Below are 17,082 nucleotides of genomic sequence, written 5' to 3'. Positions count from 1 at the left end.
ACCTAATGAAAACTTAGTGAGCAAGAATAAAAGGTACACAAATAGAAAATACTAAATTACCCTTAATACCATCCCTTAATTTATTATTTTTCTATACAAAACTAACTACACCAATTTCATTCCTTAACCGAAGAAATTGATCCGTATTGATTGCCTTCGTCAGAACATCTGCCAACTGCTTATGGGTGCTACATTGCACAACTTCTAATGTTCCGTTCTGGACTTGGCTTCTCATGAAATGATACTTAGTCTCAATATGCTTGCTTCTTCCATGTAACACAGGATTTCTGGCAAGATTGATTGCAGACTTGTTATCAATCATCAGCTTCATAAACTTCTTCACTTCAAATTTTCAGATCTTCTAATAAATTCAGAAGCCACGCAGCTTGACATGCAGCTACAGCACATGCAATATACCCAACTTCACAAGTTGATAGGGCAACAACAACTTGTTTCTTGGAACTCCACGAAATAGGACCTCCCAGAAATTTAAACAAGTATCCCGAAGTACTTCGTCTATCAACTCTGTCTCCACACCAATCAGAGTCAGAATAACTCATAAACTCTGATTCTTCCTTTCTTCTAGAAGGAAACAATACTCCAAACTTTAGAGTTCCTTTGACATATCTCAATATTCTGACAGCAGCTTGATAATGGGACCACTTGGGTTTATTCATAAACCTACTAACCATTCCAACTGCATAGTAAATGCCAGGTCTGGTATTGCATAAATACCTTAGAGAACCTACCAGCTGTTTGAAGATTGTAGTATCAACATCTTTTCCTTCAGAGTCAGAATCCAACTTCTGATTGGTTTCTGACGGTGTAACAACAACTTTACAATTCTCCAGCTTAAATTTCTTCAAAAGATCAAGTTTATACTTCAGCTGATGCAGAATGATACCATCTTCTGAGTGCAGAATCTCCATCCCTAGAAAATATACCATATTTCCCAGATCAGTCATCTCAAATTCATTCAACAGCACCTTCTTGAACTTGATCAAATCTTCTGGACAACTCCTATTAAGCAATATGTCATCAACATAAAGACACAATAGAATCATATTGCTTCCAAAATGTTGCACATAAACTCCATATTCCATCTCACATTTCTGAAACCCCTGCTTCTTGAAAAAAGAATCAATCCTCAAATTCCAAGCTCTGGGTGCTTGTTTCAGTCCATACAGAGCTTTATGTAGCTTGTATACCATCCCTTCCTGATTCTTTTTAAAGAAACCAGGAGGTTGTGACACGTATATCTCTTCTTCTAACGGACCGTTAAGAAATGCTGACTTTACATCTAGATGCATCAGAGGCCAGTTCCTATTTGCATCTAGGGCAATCACCAGTCTGATTGTTTCATGTCTAGCTACAGGTGCAAACACCTCAAACTAATCTAGTCCAGGTTTTTGATGAAAACCTCTGGCCACTAGCCTTGCTTTGTGTTTCCCAACTGATCCATCTGGCTTAAGCTTCACCTTGAAAACCCATCTGACGCAGATGCCTTTCTTCTTCTTTGGAAGCTTAATCAACTCCCAGGTTTTGTTTTTCTCTATAGCCTCAAGTTCTTCTTTCATGGCATTCAGCCAGACTTTCTTCTTGAGCGCTTCTTCAATACCCAATGATTCAGAGTCTACTAACACGATACACTGAATGACATCTCCCTCTGAGTCAACTTCTGTGTCTTGCAACATGTCATAATCTACAAACCTTCTAGGTATGGTTCTAATTCTGTGGCCTTTGAATGTTCAGAATAGGTTCAGAACATTTGGGTACAATATCTTCTAGACCTTGTCCTCCAGAAGTTTGTCCTCCAGAATCTACGTCTTCAGAGTTTACCCTTCTAGAAGCATGACCACCACCAGACTCTAGACCACCACCAGACTCTGGATCATCATAAGAATCTGGATTAGAATCAGATTCATCATCTGGGTCTTCAGAATCATCTTCTGACTCTGACTCTTCTTCAGAACTTTCAACTTCTGACAAGTTTTCAAAAGTCATCTCTACATCAGAAGTTGGTCGAGACTTACTCCAATCCCAACATTCTGATTCCTTCACAATGACGTCTTGCTGACTTCAACTCTGTTAGTTTCTGGACAATAAAGCTTGTATGCACCTGTACTATGGTACCCCACCAATAGCATCACTCCGCTTCTATCATCCAGCTTCTTCCTTCTAGCTTCTGGAACATGTTTGTAACACACATAACTAAAAACCTTCAGATGACTAACACTCTGCTTCTCTCCTTTCCACTTTTCTAAAGGAACAATTCCGTTCAACTTCTGCGTTGGACACCTATTAAGCACATATGCTGACGTAGCAATAGCTTCTCCCCATAGATTATGTGGAAGCTTCTTCTCTTTTAGCATACTTCTCGTCATATCAAGCAAAGTACGATTTCTTCGTTCAGCAAGACCATTGTGTTGAGGAGTATAAGGAGCAGTCACCTCATGCTCAATTCCATTATCATCACATAACCTCTGGAATTCTGTAGAGTTATACTCACCTCCACCATCCATTATGAGAATCTTTAACTGCTGACCACTCTGATTCTCAGCCTTCACCTTGAACTTCTGGAATTCTGTAAACACCTCATTCTTAAACTTAATGAGAGTTACCCACATCATCCATGTGAAATCGTCCACAAAAGACACAAAACATCTATTCCCTCCGAGTGAAGGTTCTGGAAATGGTCCACACACATCAGAGTATACTACTCCCAGAGCATGTTTTGCTCTTGAGGCTACCTCTGATACAAATGGCAATCTGGGTTGCTTTCCTTTCATGCATACCTCACATGACTTCTCAGGCTTCACAATTATGGGAATGCCATGTACAAGCTTCTTAGAACTTAGATGCCCTAGGTTTCTATAGTTCAGATTCCCCATCCTCTTATGCCACAACTTACTATCTCCTTCAGAGCCTTCTGCACTAAGACACTCTGTTTCAGCTGTTTCTACATTCACCTTGAATGTTTTGTTGCTTCCCTATTCAGATTGCATAATCAACTTCTGATCAGAGTCATACAACTTCAGAAGATTGTTCTTCCTAACAACTGAGAAACCTTTTTCAATGAGCTGACCCACACTCATCAGATTGCTTCTGATTCTAGGAACATACCAAACATATTTTATCAGAAAATTCTTCCTATTCTTCACTCTGACTTTGCAATTTCCCATTCCTTCTGCATAAAGGTACTTATCATCAGCACATCTGATCTTTGTCCTCCTTTCAGAGTCAAAATCTATCAGCCATTGTTTCTTTCCAGTCAAGTGATTTGAACAGCCAGTGTCCATATACCACCACTCTAACAAACATCTTCCGTCAGACTCTGAAGCCATCAATAGCACTGGTTCATCATCTGAATCTCCTCTAGCTATATTTGCTTCTTTTGACTTCCTTCCTTTGTTTGACCAGCAATCTCTAGCAAAGTGGCCAAACTGCTTACAATAGTAACACTGAACTTTCTTCTTATCAGACTTCTCCTTTCCCTTCAGATGTTTCTTCTCATCAGAAGTTGATGTATCTGACTTCTGGAATCTATCACCACGTCTATTCTCGGCCTCTGAACAATACTACTTCTGGTCCTTCTTGACAAAAGAAGCTTTTAGAGCTTGCTCAACTTTCCTCTAAGAAGTTCTTTCAGTCAGATGCAACTCATGCGCTTCCAGACTGCTTTGTGTTAGGAGTGAATTAGTAGTATTTTCATGTGTTAAATTAACTACCTTTTGATCTGAAGTTGACTATATCGTATGATTTTTAGTGATTTTATGATTAGAATTGAACTCCAGAAATTTGATTCTAGTTGTAAAGCAAATCGAATCACTTTGGGTGTTATTGATGCAAGTATTAGGGCTGAGAAGTAATGACAAGGAAACATGAAGGCGGAAGAACACTGGAGACGCAAAAGCACAAGGAAGTGAGATAAAGCAAAGTTTGCGCCGCAGCAGATTTGGGCGAGGCGCGCCAAACTCTCTGCTCCTAGTTCACGCCGCGCTCTCCCGTGCCGCACCGCGATGGCTGCATTACAAGGATAAATTGTTATAATTAGAAGCCTTAATCCTCATAAGAGGGAGATCTTTGGTGAGCGAAATTCAGAGAGCAATCCTATTCCAGAGCAGAAAACAACTTCCGACGGAGAATTCAACATCAATTGAAGACATTCCCTTGATGAAGATGAATCCCTCTATGAAGCTTTGTGTGTTCTTCATGGCTATGGAGAGCTAAACCCCATTGTGTTGAGTTTAAGGTAGTAGTTAACCTATGAAGATGCATTTACTTTGATTAATTCCTGTGAACAATTGTTTAAGCTTTATTATCAATGAAAAACCTTGCTTTTATTTTATATCATTGTTGAACTATCAATCGAGAGATAGGGTTTATACTTTTGCCTTAGGTTTTTACATTGACTTGTTGATTAATACTAAGAGATGAGATTTTGAAGAAGTTTTCATAAATCATCGCGGTTAATTCCCTTTATCTTTTTAGTTATTCTGAGAGATCGAATATCATACCGGTAGAGGTGTCTCTAGAGTGATCATTAGACATAATATCTCTTTTGAGGATGAATGAAGATAATAACTCAAATAATGTTCACTTATGGATTAAATGATTATTGCATATGAATAGGTTGATGAACCCTAAAACTCAACATATTCATTCACTATTGTTATTCGTCTTTAAGCTTTTTGTCATTCAATTATTATCCTGTTATTTGCAATTTGAGATTAAACAATCAAAACCAATACTTTTCACTAACTCATTATAATTCGACTATAGAATGGCAGCAATATTAACTCAGTCTCTGTGGATACGATATATTAGAAAATATTTACCTAAAGTAGTTTCAAAAAATTGGCGCCGTTGTCGGGGACTGTGTCAATATTGCACGCATTGCAATAGTTTTTTATTTTGAGTTATTTCCATTAATTTGGTTGTTTCACGTGTTTGTTAGTTTTTGCAGAATTAGTGTATGCGCAGCAAAGTTTCCAACGATCAACTTCTTTTTAATCCTGATATTGAAAGAACCGTTAGGAGATTGAACAGCAAAACACGAAGAAGAGCAAACATAGAAAAAGCAAGAGACAACGCAACTGCGACTTCGTCACAATCTTTAGAAACTATTGACGAGTCGTCTGAAGGACTCTACTTCCATGAACTATTTGAAGAAGAGCAAGAAGCCGTCATACAACACACTGTTCTAAACATGGCCGCCACAGCTCCATGTGCAAATAGTCCTCGTCTCAATCCGCAATTCGCGAGGACTGTCGCTAATGGGCGGACATCTGAATTGAAGACTGGTATTTTACAGCTCATCTGTGTAAGTCCTTTCGCCGGATTGGACGATGAAGACCCATACACTCATCTGACTCGATTCTATGAGTTAGCAGGTACTACAGGTGTAGACCAAGCGGAAGAAGAAACTTTATTCAAAAGGTTGTTCCCACATTCTTTGCTATCAAAGGCTAAAGGTTGGTATCTAGATCAACCTGAAACAGTTATGACTGATTGGATTACTCTGGAAGAAAAATTCTTGGAGCGGTTTTACTCTCAAAACCGATTCTTTGATGCTAAAACAGCAATTGCGGTATTCTCTCAAGGTAGTAATGAATCACTGAATGAAGCTTGGGAAATATACAAAGCTATGCTGAGGAAATGCAAGGGACACGAATTTGCAGAAGTTGTTCAAATTCACATGTTCCGCAACGGTCTTACACCCACAAATAAGACAATCTTGGACGCCACAGTTGGTGGCTCACTAATGTCCAAAACAACTGCTGAAGCAATTCAGATAATTGAGAGAATGGCTCTAAATGACCAACAGGGTAATCATGATCGAACTGTGAGAGAGAAGAAACCAGGAATGTTATAACTAACTAATAGTGATGCTCTTCTTGCTCAGAACAAATTGCTAACTTCACAAGTGGAGCTTTTGACACAACAAATGTCTAAACTTCCACAACAAATCAAAGAGCTTAATGGAGTTTCAAATTCATACCAAGTTTCTAAGTGTGAGTTATGCAAGGGAGATCATCAAACCGGATTTTGCCTACCAGTCTTGGCAGAAGAGGTGAATTATATGAACAACAACCAAGGACAGAGGCAAAATCAATACTCGAATCCTCCGCCGTATCAACAGAATTATCCTCCAAGGAATAACAACCAAGGGTATCAACAAAGACCTAACAATCAAGGGTATCAACAACAAACTTTTCAACCTTACACTCAGCCACCGTCGCAACAACAAGGAGGACAATCTAAGTTGGAAGAGACTATGACTCAGTTCATGCAAATGTCAATGACAAACCAGAAAAGCCAGGAAGCCGCAATTAAAAATCTGGAAACTCAAGTAGGGCAACTGGCTAAACAAATTGCATCTAATCAGTCGAATGCGACATTCTCCGCCAACACTCAAGAGAATCCTAAAGAGCAATGCAAAGCAGTTGTAACTAGAACTGGTCAGAAAGGTGGTGAGGCGTGTCGCACGCTCGCGAAAATGAACAGAGTCGCCACCAATATATTTATCCCATAAGGGAAAGGAATATCAGAAAACCTGGAATAAGGATAAGAGAAGGTCTTGCGACCAGAGATAGGGTACGGAAGTCGGTTACGCAAGGGGAAGGTGCTAGCACCCCTCACGCCCATCGTACTCGATGGTATCCACCTATGTTTGTTTCTATCTAAAGGGTGTATAAATCTAAAGCTTAGTGCTAAGGGAATGCATGCAAATGAAAGAAAAGAAACACGGGGAAAATAAGGTTTATAAATAGTTGTGCTCGCTTAGGCCCCGCGACCTAATGCCTACGTATCCTTTTCAGGAATCAGAGCGCCGTAGTTCGGCTCTTTAGTTTTGTTTGTTTTTGTGTTTTTTAGTGGAACAGTTACATTCGCACTCCGCTGCTCGACCTCTGGAGTCTTAAGCTGGGAATGGAGCGGAAATAACGTGTCCGATTAGGAGAAAAAATGCCCTGAAGGCAAGAGAAAGAATGCCTCGGAGGCAAGAGAGAAAAAGAGATTATTGGTTTGTGTTTTTTATGTGTGATTCCATGATGGACGAAAACCTACTACAAGGCATCGCACCACTTCCTCACTTTGATTAGCTCTGAGCCTTTATTAGATATTTTGAAGTGTTTTTGTTTAGGTGTCTTTTAAGGGAAATTAATTTGTGACTTGAATCATGCCATAAAAGAGAGTTTTTGTATATTTAGAGAATGCACATCGAGGCCTACGCCACAATCGTTTCTCTAAATAAAATATAGTTTTTAAATATTTAGAGAATGCACATCGAGGCCTACACCACAATCGTTTCTCTAAATAACGGTTGAGAAATACACCGAGGCCTACACCTCAATCATTTCTCTTCCGCTAAGTGGGAAAGAACATACATCGGGGCCTACGCCCCAATCATTTCTTTCACACTAAAAAAGGCATTAGCATGATTCGCGTCGTCCTTTATTAATGTTTTAAAGTTGAAAAGAAAAAGGAAAAGAACCTAATCTAAAAGATGATTCTAAGTCCTAAAATTGTCGAGTTAAAGTTCTACCTAAAATTATGGGATTTAAGGGAACTAGCCTAAAAGTTATGGATTACAAGTCCTAAGAACTAAAGGAATGTGCAAGTGAAATTACAAGATTATAGGTCAAAAGAATCAATATAAACAAATGATACGAAATTATACACAAGCATGAATTAACAAGTCAAAAATATGGTACAAAAGAATGGACTAAAGATACTATTATTTTTATGAGAATTTTATGAAGAAAATGAATTCTAATCTAAGCAAAAGAGAAATAAAATAATTAGCCTAAACTAATATTTTTGTGATTATTTTTTATGACAAAATATGTACTAAAAGTCTAAAATGATAAGAGAAAAATTAGCAATTTTAATGTCTAAAAGAAATGACAAAAAAACTAATTAAAATCTACATTTAAAATAATGGAAACAAGGAGTGTGAATTGCAAACAAGGAGTGTGAATTGCAAACAATGGTGCAGTAAGTGATTAGGCGTAGGGCCCATGGAGTCTGGCCCAACAGGCATTGTTTTTGTACAATTTTCAGAAAAAGGATGCCTGGGCCTTAGGGGTGCGAACAGCAAAACTGGCCCAGGATTGATTTTGATCCATTTTCAGATTTCATTAATCAGATTTTAATTAAAAATAAAACAAATTGATTTAATCTCTATTTACCAAATCTGATTAACGTTAATCATGCATTTTAAACCTCTAAAACTCAATTAATTCAAATTAATCTCAATTAATAATAAAAAAGAAGAAAGGGGATAATTAGGGTTTAGAAGCGTCGTTCCCTATTCAATTTCTCAGACTCTCATTCTCGCCTCTCTCTTCTCTCCAACGGCGACGGCGCGACGGAGAATCCTTCTTCTCCGCCGTGATTCAAAACACCACCGTTCGGCCACCACCAACACAACACTCGTTTGCCTCGCCCTCTCAATCAAACGAAATTGTTCATACCACTCAACCTTCAAAGCCTCAACTTTAACTCACAAGAACCATACCTAGTTCAAAATCGGGCTTAAATTGAGATAGAACCTGGATTCGCAGAAGAAAATTGGAGATCAAGAAGACCGGAGAAGCTTCCAATCGGAGTTGTCGCACAACCGGAGTTGATGCGAAGTGAATGCGGAAGAACGGCAAAATTCTTCAGGTAATCTTGATTCTTTCCAACTTGTGTTTCTTCTTTAGCTCTTCATTCTTCTTCTTCTTCCCGGATTTCTGATTTTTTCTTGGATACATTCTTGTGCGAGGATGATACCATTGTTGATGTGCTGATGGTGTAGTAGCCTGAATGAGGATTGAAGATTGTTGCCAAACTGAAGATGAAGATGGCGATTCGATTATCACTAAAGCAGAGATTGCAATAGGGTTGAAGATCGTGAAGGATGAAATGAAGATTGAAGGAATTGGAGAATTGAAGTTTGAAGATTTTTCTGAAGAATAGTGGTGAGAGAGATTGAAGAATGATGAGATTTTGTTGAGGATTCTTAAAGTATCAGAATGATGAGGTAGATGAAGATTGAAGAAGATGAATGGAGATGGATTGAGGTGTGAAGATTGAGAAGAAGATGAAGAATGTTGGAGAGTGAGAAGTTAAGAAGTGAAGGTGAAAAATGGTGGAGAATTGAAGATGAGGTGAAGGAGCTCTTTGAAGTGTGGTGATTCTGATTTATAGAGGTGAGTTCCCTGATTTTTCAGTTACACTCTGTTGAATTCTGTTATGAACTTGGAAGTTAGTTATAGGGATGTTAGGAGTTGGTTGAGTCAGTTAGGTGGTTAAGTTTCTGTTTGATGAACTGGCATGTAGTTAAGTTCTGTTATGAGTATCAGGAAAGTCAGTTACAAGGGTTTGAAAGTTAGTTAGGTGTTACAAATGTTAGAAGGTGGAAATAAATTGATGGAGTTTGGTAGTTATAAATAGGGTAGTGAATCTGAATGTATAGGTGTGTATGTCTGCTAATTGATTGGTTTTGAATCGCATCATGCTGCGACTCGCATCATGCTGCGACTCGCATCATGCTGCGACGTATTCTTTCTGACTTGGCTAGCCTGTACCTGATTTGCCGTTAAACTGGAATGTCATCATTTTTGTTTCTGATATATTGAACTGCCTGGATGTGTAGAAAGTCAGTGTGTGAACTGGGGTGCCATAGTAACCTTGTGCATACAGTAGCAACACGTCAAACTCTGGTTCAGATCGATTGCTGGCAGGCCTCACAATGCAGTATTAGACTGATGCCGAGTATTATTTCTTTTTTTCTTACGTGCTAGCTGATAATTGAATGATTTTTGGATTTTGTATGATGCATGTTTAATGCATTTGGTCTGTTATTGGCATGAACACGTCGCTCCACTTACACTTTGATTTCTTTTGGCAGGCTGTATATGGTGATTTTGGACAAGAGCATCAGCATGGCAACATTCTTGCAAGCATAAAGAAAACAAGAAAACTCTAGAATCAAACTTCTCTTTTTTTCTTATGCAATACAGTAGCTAGTGTAGTATGAACGGGACTGGATTTTGTAATGTATGGATGGACGCTGCGGGGATTTTATATTGATTTCTGCTACTGTTAGTAATTGGATAGGTATGAATGTTAGAAGTTTCTGTTATGGTTAGTTTTCTTTTTGGTTCATGATGGTTTGAGGTGTAATGATTTATTTTTGGTAGTGAATGAGGAACATTTCTTTTGCGTTTTGTAGGTTTTTTTGTAAAAGGTTGGAACATGGCATCGGAGGCATACTTTAAAGAATGGACGAATAATCAAGATCACAAGGCTTGAAGATGGAAATAGCAAAGTAGGAAGTGGATCTAGAATAGGATTAGGATTCTTTTGTAGTTTGACTTTTATAATGGATTGTGATTCATAGATAGATTTTTTTTTAAATATGAACTCATGAATGAATGGTAAATGATGTAGCTGTATTGAGATTTTTGTAATGAAAAGTGGGTTTAATAGAATTTTCTTGAATCACAAATGACATTTGTCTAAATCTTGAATGAAGACCTTTGAATTGAATTTAATCCAAATTCAACATTGATGTCCTAATTGAATCTCACAGATCCATGATACTTTGTACTTGAAGTTAACTTGATATTCATAAGACCTTGGCTTGATGCGTTCACCCTTTCTTCAATGGTATCACGATATAAATCTTACGATTTAGACAAAAGATTCTGAATTGATCGCCTTGTAAAGATCCAAGCCTCAATTATTTGGAGAATATATCAAAACCTCCTTAAGAAAGTCCACATATGCAAATTTGGTAATTTAATGAAAGCGAAGTCCATAAATTAGATAAAACTCCAGCTCTTCGAGATTTTTGATCCCGATGCCAAATTTATTGATTAATGATGCATGTGTTATGTCAATGACCTAATGGAATGTATGCAGATGAAATGTGAAGATTAAGCCAGTTAGAAATAAAATTAGATGGGCAAATTTTGGGGTGCAACAGCTGCCCCTATTTAATCTTCTTAAACCTGAAGGTGAGATTGGCACTAGCCTTTCGATCACTCAAGGTAGAAGAAGATTAAATATCGAGAGAACCTGAAAATTTGCCTGATAAGAGATAGGATCCACTGGGGAAGAAATGGTGTCAACTCCACTGAGGAATATTGTATCAACTCTGGATTGAACAAATTAACTCCGAGTTAGAAATGAAATAGACCTCAACTCTGGGTTGAAGAGAAAAGAAAAGAAAAGAAAAGTGGGTCAACTCTAGGTTGAAGAGTAAAGGGAAGTCAACTCTGGGTTGAATAAGAGATGAACATCAATTCTGGATTGAGAACGAAAAGGGAAATCGGTGTTAGCGGGACAAGATATAAGCGTCAACTCTGGGTTGAGAAAGGAATTAAGAACATCAACTATGTGTTAAAAACAAGAGATAGACATCAACTATGGGTTGAGAGAAGGTAATTCAACTCTGGGTCAAAAGAGGAAAGATGAACAATTAGGGAATAACCGTCAACTCTGGGTTGAATGGGTGAAGACAAAAGATAACCGTCAACTCTGGGTTGAGTGGGAAAAGAGAAAAGATAACCGTCAACTCTGGGTTGAGTGGGAAGGAGAAAGGGTAACCGTCAACTCTGGATTGAGTGGGAAAGAACAAGAGATGACCGTCAACTCTGGGTTGAGTGGGAAAAGACAAGGAGACAACCGTCAACTCTGGGTTGAGTGGGAAAGAAAGACAAGGATCAACTCTTGGTTGAAATAAAAGATAACCGTCAACTCTGGGTTGAGTGGGAAAGAAAGATAAGGATCAACTCTGGGTTGAATAGAAGATAACCGTCAACTCTGGGTTGAGTGGGAAAGGAGGAGTCAATTCTGGATTGAACAAGGGATAACCATCAACTCTGGGTTGAGAGGGAAAGAGAAATCAATTCTGGATTGAATAAGGGATAACCATCAACTCTGGGTTGAGAGGGAAAGAGAAATCAATTCTGGATTGAATAAGGGATAACCATCAACTCTGGGTTGAGAGGGAAAGGAAGATAAGGATCAACTCTGGGTTGAATAAAAGGTAAACGTCAACTCTGGGTCGAGCGGGAAAAGGCAAGAGATAACCGTCAACTCTGGGTTGAGTGGGAAAAAGACAAGAGATAACCGTCAACTCTGGGTTGAGTGGGAAAAGGAGGAAAGGTAATCATCAACTCTGGGTTAAGTGAGAAAAAAGACAAGAGATAACTGTCAACTCTGAGTTGAGTGGGAAAAAGACAAGAGATAACCGTCAACTCTGGGTTGAGGGGGAAAAGGAGGAAAGGTAATCATCAACTCTGGGTTAAGTGAGAAAAGAAACAATAAGAAATATCCGTCAACTCTGGGTGAGAGGGAAAAGAAATCAATTCCGAATTGAATAAAGGATAACCGTCAACTCTGGGTTAAGTGGGAAAAAGACAAGGATCAACTCTGGGTTGAATAAGAGATAACCGTCAACTCTGGGTTGAATGGGAAAGAAAGACAAGGATCAACTCTGGGTTGAATAAAAGATAACGGTCAACTCTGGGTTGAAGAAATATGAACATGATTGACTCTGGGAGATGACACCACCATGGTAACTCTGAGTGATCCAGTGGAATATCAATTGATTGCTTGTAGGGACCTCATCTGATGAGTAACTTGGCTTATGCTTCATATGCAAATGTTTGATTTATTTGTGAACTTCTGGAGATGCAATGCTATGGATTCTATATGCAGTGTACTGATTGATCAGGGTTTCTGCTTTGATGTGGAATAGATCAGGTGGAGTTCTGAAACTCTGCTTGAGAATCAAGGTAGGGTGGATGCCCCTATTTTATTGATGATTGGATTATTGAGGGAGATATGCCAATGAGAATGCAATGATATGTATGATGAATGTATGATCATGAATGGAATGATTGTTTCCAGGATACAAGGAGTGGATGGAGGATGCCTTTGTGGAAAGGTCATTGCTTGAAAGATAGAACTTATGAAGGTGAGGTGTTCGGCTTGACTCCTCGACACCTATCTCGATATCTGACACTTGATTGAAGATGAAGAGATGAATTATTACTAGCTTGCCCCAGCTTGTATGATCTTTTGATGTAGGATTTTGATAATGTTTGAATCATGGAGATTTGCAATGGTCTGCCCCGGTGTTGATCATGGAATGAATGCCCCAGATTGAAAGGAACTCTTCCACCCAATGGATTCTTCAGATATTTGCTAGTTGATGACCAACCTTTGCCTTTGTAAGATTACTCGATGGAATTTCAATGTTGAACTTTCCTTGGTATCAAGTACTTACTTTCAAGTTTAGAGACAATTCTGTTTTGGAAAGATAATGGGAATGCAATGCACATGTTAATCTCAAAGTAAAAGTTTTATTTGTCAAAATGTTATACTGATACTAACACAAGTGACACAGCAACATTAGGAGTCAGTTTGACATGATTTCACAGTTTGTATGCTTTCGGAACGAACCCTGCTTCAATTAGGACTTTTGAGGGTTGTAACGTGGTCGGGTTCACGGTTTGAGAAACAAAGGATAAAGGCTCAAGTTCTACTTAACCCACCCCTTCTTCGTGATGTTCTCCAGTCCTACGTTCAGTTAGTTTGACACGAGTATTCGCCTTTCAGGAAGGATTGTGATGGATGAGGATCCTTTGTGATTTTGACGGAGGTGGCAGCCACCCTTTGGTGCTTTTTGTTGATAGTCATAACAACTTGTCCCTCGGAGGATTTTTCTTTTGCTTTTGCCTTTTGCTTTCCCTAACTTTTGCCTGGACAAGAAGTTTCTCTTGATATTGGTGTTCGTTGTCCAACGGGATATGCCCTAATTTTTGCCTAAGTCATTTGCTTCAAAGCTTTTCTTTCTTTTCGACTTAGCGGGCTATTGTTTCTTTCTTTTTTGATCATGATTCAATACTTTTTTCTTCATTCTCTTTTGCCTCGTTCGGGAACAAGTTGTATGAATTTTGTGATTGACTTGATGAAAAGGTTGTGACTGCCTTTTTCTCAATGAATGAGAGACATCCATTGTGGATTGTGCTCTTCTTCTTTGTTGTGAGATATGAGATATGATTGATCCTCTGATGGAATACCTGAAAGTTGAGCGCTCGGTCACACTAACTGAAGACTACCCTGCCCCTGGTTAAAATTGAGGGTTTTGTATTTTTTGAAAGGAAACTACTACTCCATAGGCTCAAAAGGGGTTTACGAAGGTTTCACTCCCTTATAACTCCGGTGTTTAGGAATTGAAACAATGCCTGTACATCCTCAGCAGGATCTTGTTCCAAAAGCATACAGTTAGTGATTCATGTGTTTTTGATTTTTCATCATTCTCCTTTTTTAGTTGCTTAAGACAAATGAGTGAAGTATCAATGAACATAATGACAAGAATGGAATGATTTGAGAAAAACGTGTATATTGCATTATTTTTATTTATTCAAACAGAATGAATTTCTTACTATGAAAAGTACTTGATAACAACAAAAGTAATACAATTGAAAGTGCTTGAGAAATCTAAACAATGGCAAGATTTGGCCTTATTCTGATGCAAATGAAATGTTCTCTGACAAACACAAAGTCTTTAGGCTCCTTTGGTGGAAGGTACCCTCATGAGGAGGCGTGGGGTCCTTAGATAGTAGCTTGATTTTTTTTGTAATTCCCCATGATTCTTTGTCGGTGAGCTCTTGTCAGATATCGGTGTGGAGGAATTGTCTTGTCTGATCTGATGGAGAGGAAGAACGTAGGAGTCTTGGTAACCATGGATGCATATGCATGAATGCAAAAATGTTAATGATGATGCAAATGCAGCATAAATCAGGATCAAGGCCTCTTGTGATAATAACTTCTCATGGTCGATAAGATATGGTCGAATCCTCCAGATTCAGAGGTTCGACGTTGCTTTCTTGATAAATAGGCGGTGCATAAGTCAAAGATGGTCGAACCCTCCAGATTCAGAGGTTCAACGTTGATTCTGATAGATAATTGATGTAGAACTTCTGTATAAGTCAAAGATGGTCGAACCCTCCAGATTCAGAGGTTCGACGTTGATTCTGATAGATAACCTTTGCATAAGTCACATAAGGTCAAACCTTCCAGATTCAGAGGTTCGACGTTGATTATGATAGATAGTCTGAACGGGCACAGGGTGGGATGGAGGCTTGTTTTCCTGCAAAACAAAATTTCCCAACCCCTCTCACAGGTAGGATCTAGTATATGGTAGGTCAAAAAGGTCACCAGCGTTAACAGTTCTCCTGAGACACCATCATCGTTGCAAATACATGCCAACGATGGTATCCCATTTGAACCTCGACTGGTCGTGGGTCTCATGATCGCAATCAACAGAACCTGACATTCTGTTGGCGTCATGACTATCCACTCTATCCTAGGTAGCCTATGTATCACTCTGGCCTGGGTATTGGGCCTTTTACCTCATAGAAATCCCACCCAACCTGCAAACAGAGAAAATATGTGGCCCCCACGGGGACCCATAATATAGTCCAGAATGCGAGAAAATAAACATGATATGCGAGCAATAAATAGTCATGATATGCAAGGCATAAAAAATAAAACAATAAAGCAGTAAAGCAATAAAGCAATAAATCAATAAATGAACACCCAAAGAAAAGAAAGCAAACACAAGCTAGGATTGACTAAGCTTCCCCAGCAGAGTCGCCAGCTGTCGCACGCTCGCGAAAATGAACAGAGTCGCCACCAATATATTTATCCCATAAGGGAAAGGAATATCAGAAAACCTGGAATAAGGATAAGAGAAGGTCTTGCGACCAGAGATAGGGTACGGAAGTCGGTTACGCAAGGGGAAGGTGCTAGCACCCCTCACGCCCATCGTACTCGATGGTATCCACCTATGTTTGTTTCTATCTAAAGGGTGTATAAATCTAAAGCTTAGTGCTAAGGGAATGCATGCAAATGAAAGAAAAGAAACACGGGGAAAATAAGGTTTATAAATAGTTGTGCTCGCTTAGGCCCCGCGACCTAATGCCTACGTATCCTTTTCAGGAATCAGAGCGCCGTAGTTCGGCTCTTTAGTTTTGTTTGTTTTTGTGTTTTTTAGTGGAACAGTTACATTCGCACTCCGCTGCTCGACCTCTGGAGTCTTAAGCTGGGAATGGAGCGGAAATAACGTGTCCGATTAGGAGAAAAAATGCCCTGAAGGCAAGAGAAAGAATGCCTCGGAGGCAAGAGAGAAAAAGAGATTATTGGTTTGTGTTTTTTATGTGTGATTCCATGATGGACGAAAACCTACTACAAGGCATCGCACCACTTCCTCACTTTGATTAGCTCTGAGCCTTTATTAGATATTTTGAAGTGTTTTTGTTTAGGTGTCTTTTAAGGGAAATTAATTTGTGACTTGAATCATGCCATAAAAGAGAGTTTTTGTATATTTAGAGAATGCACATCGAGGCCTACGCCACAATCGTTTCTCTAAATAAAATATAGTTTTTAAATATTTAGAGAATGCACATCGAGGCCTACACCACAATCGTTTCTCTAAATAACGGTTGAGAAATACACCGAGGCCTACACCTCAATCATTTCTCTTCCGCTAAGTGGGAAAGAACATACATCGGGGCCTACGCCCCAATCATTTCTTTCACACTAAAAAAGGCATTAGCATGATTCGCGTCGTCCTTTATTAATGTTTTAAAGTTGAAAAGAAAAAGGAAAAGAACCTAATCTAAAAGATGATTCTAAGTCCTAAAATTGTCGAGTTAAAGTTCTACCTAAAATTATGGGATTTAAGGGAACTAGCCTAAAAGTTATGGATTACAAGTCCTAAGAACTAAAGGAATGTGCAAGTGAAATTACAAGATTATAGGTCAAAAGAATCAATATAAACAAATGATACGAAATTATACACAAGCATGAATTAACAAGTCAAAAATATGGTACAAAAGAATGGACTAAAGATACTATTATTTTTATGAGAATTTTATGAAGAAAATGAATTCTAATCTAAGCAAAAGAGAAATAAAATAATTAGCCTAAACTAATATTTTTGTGATTATTTTTTATGACAAAATATGTACTAAAAGTCTAAAATGATAAGAGAAAAATTAGCAATTTTAATGT

The sequence above is a fragment of the Vicia villosa genome, linkage group LG3, assembly GCF_029867415.1.
Source record: "Vicia villosa cultivar HV-30 ecotype Madison, WI linkage group LG3, Vvil1.0, whole genome shotgun sequence".
Lineage (NCBI taxonomy): Eukaryota > Viridiplantae > Streptophyta > Magnoliopsida > Fabales > Fabaceae > Vicia > Vicia villosa.
Note: the sequence above shows the minus strand (reverse complement) of the source record.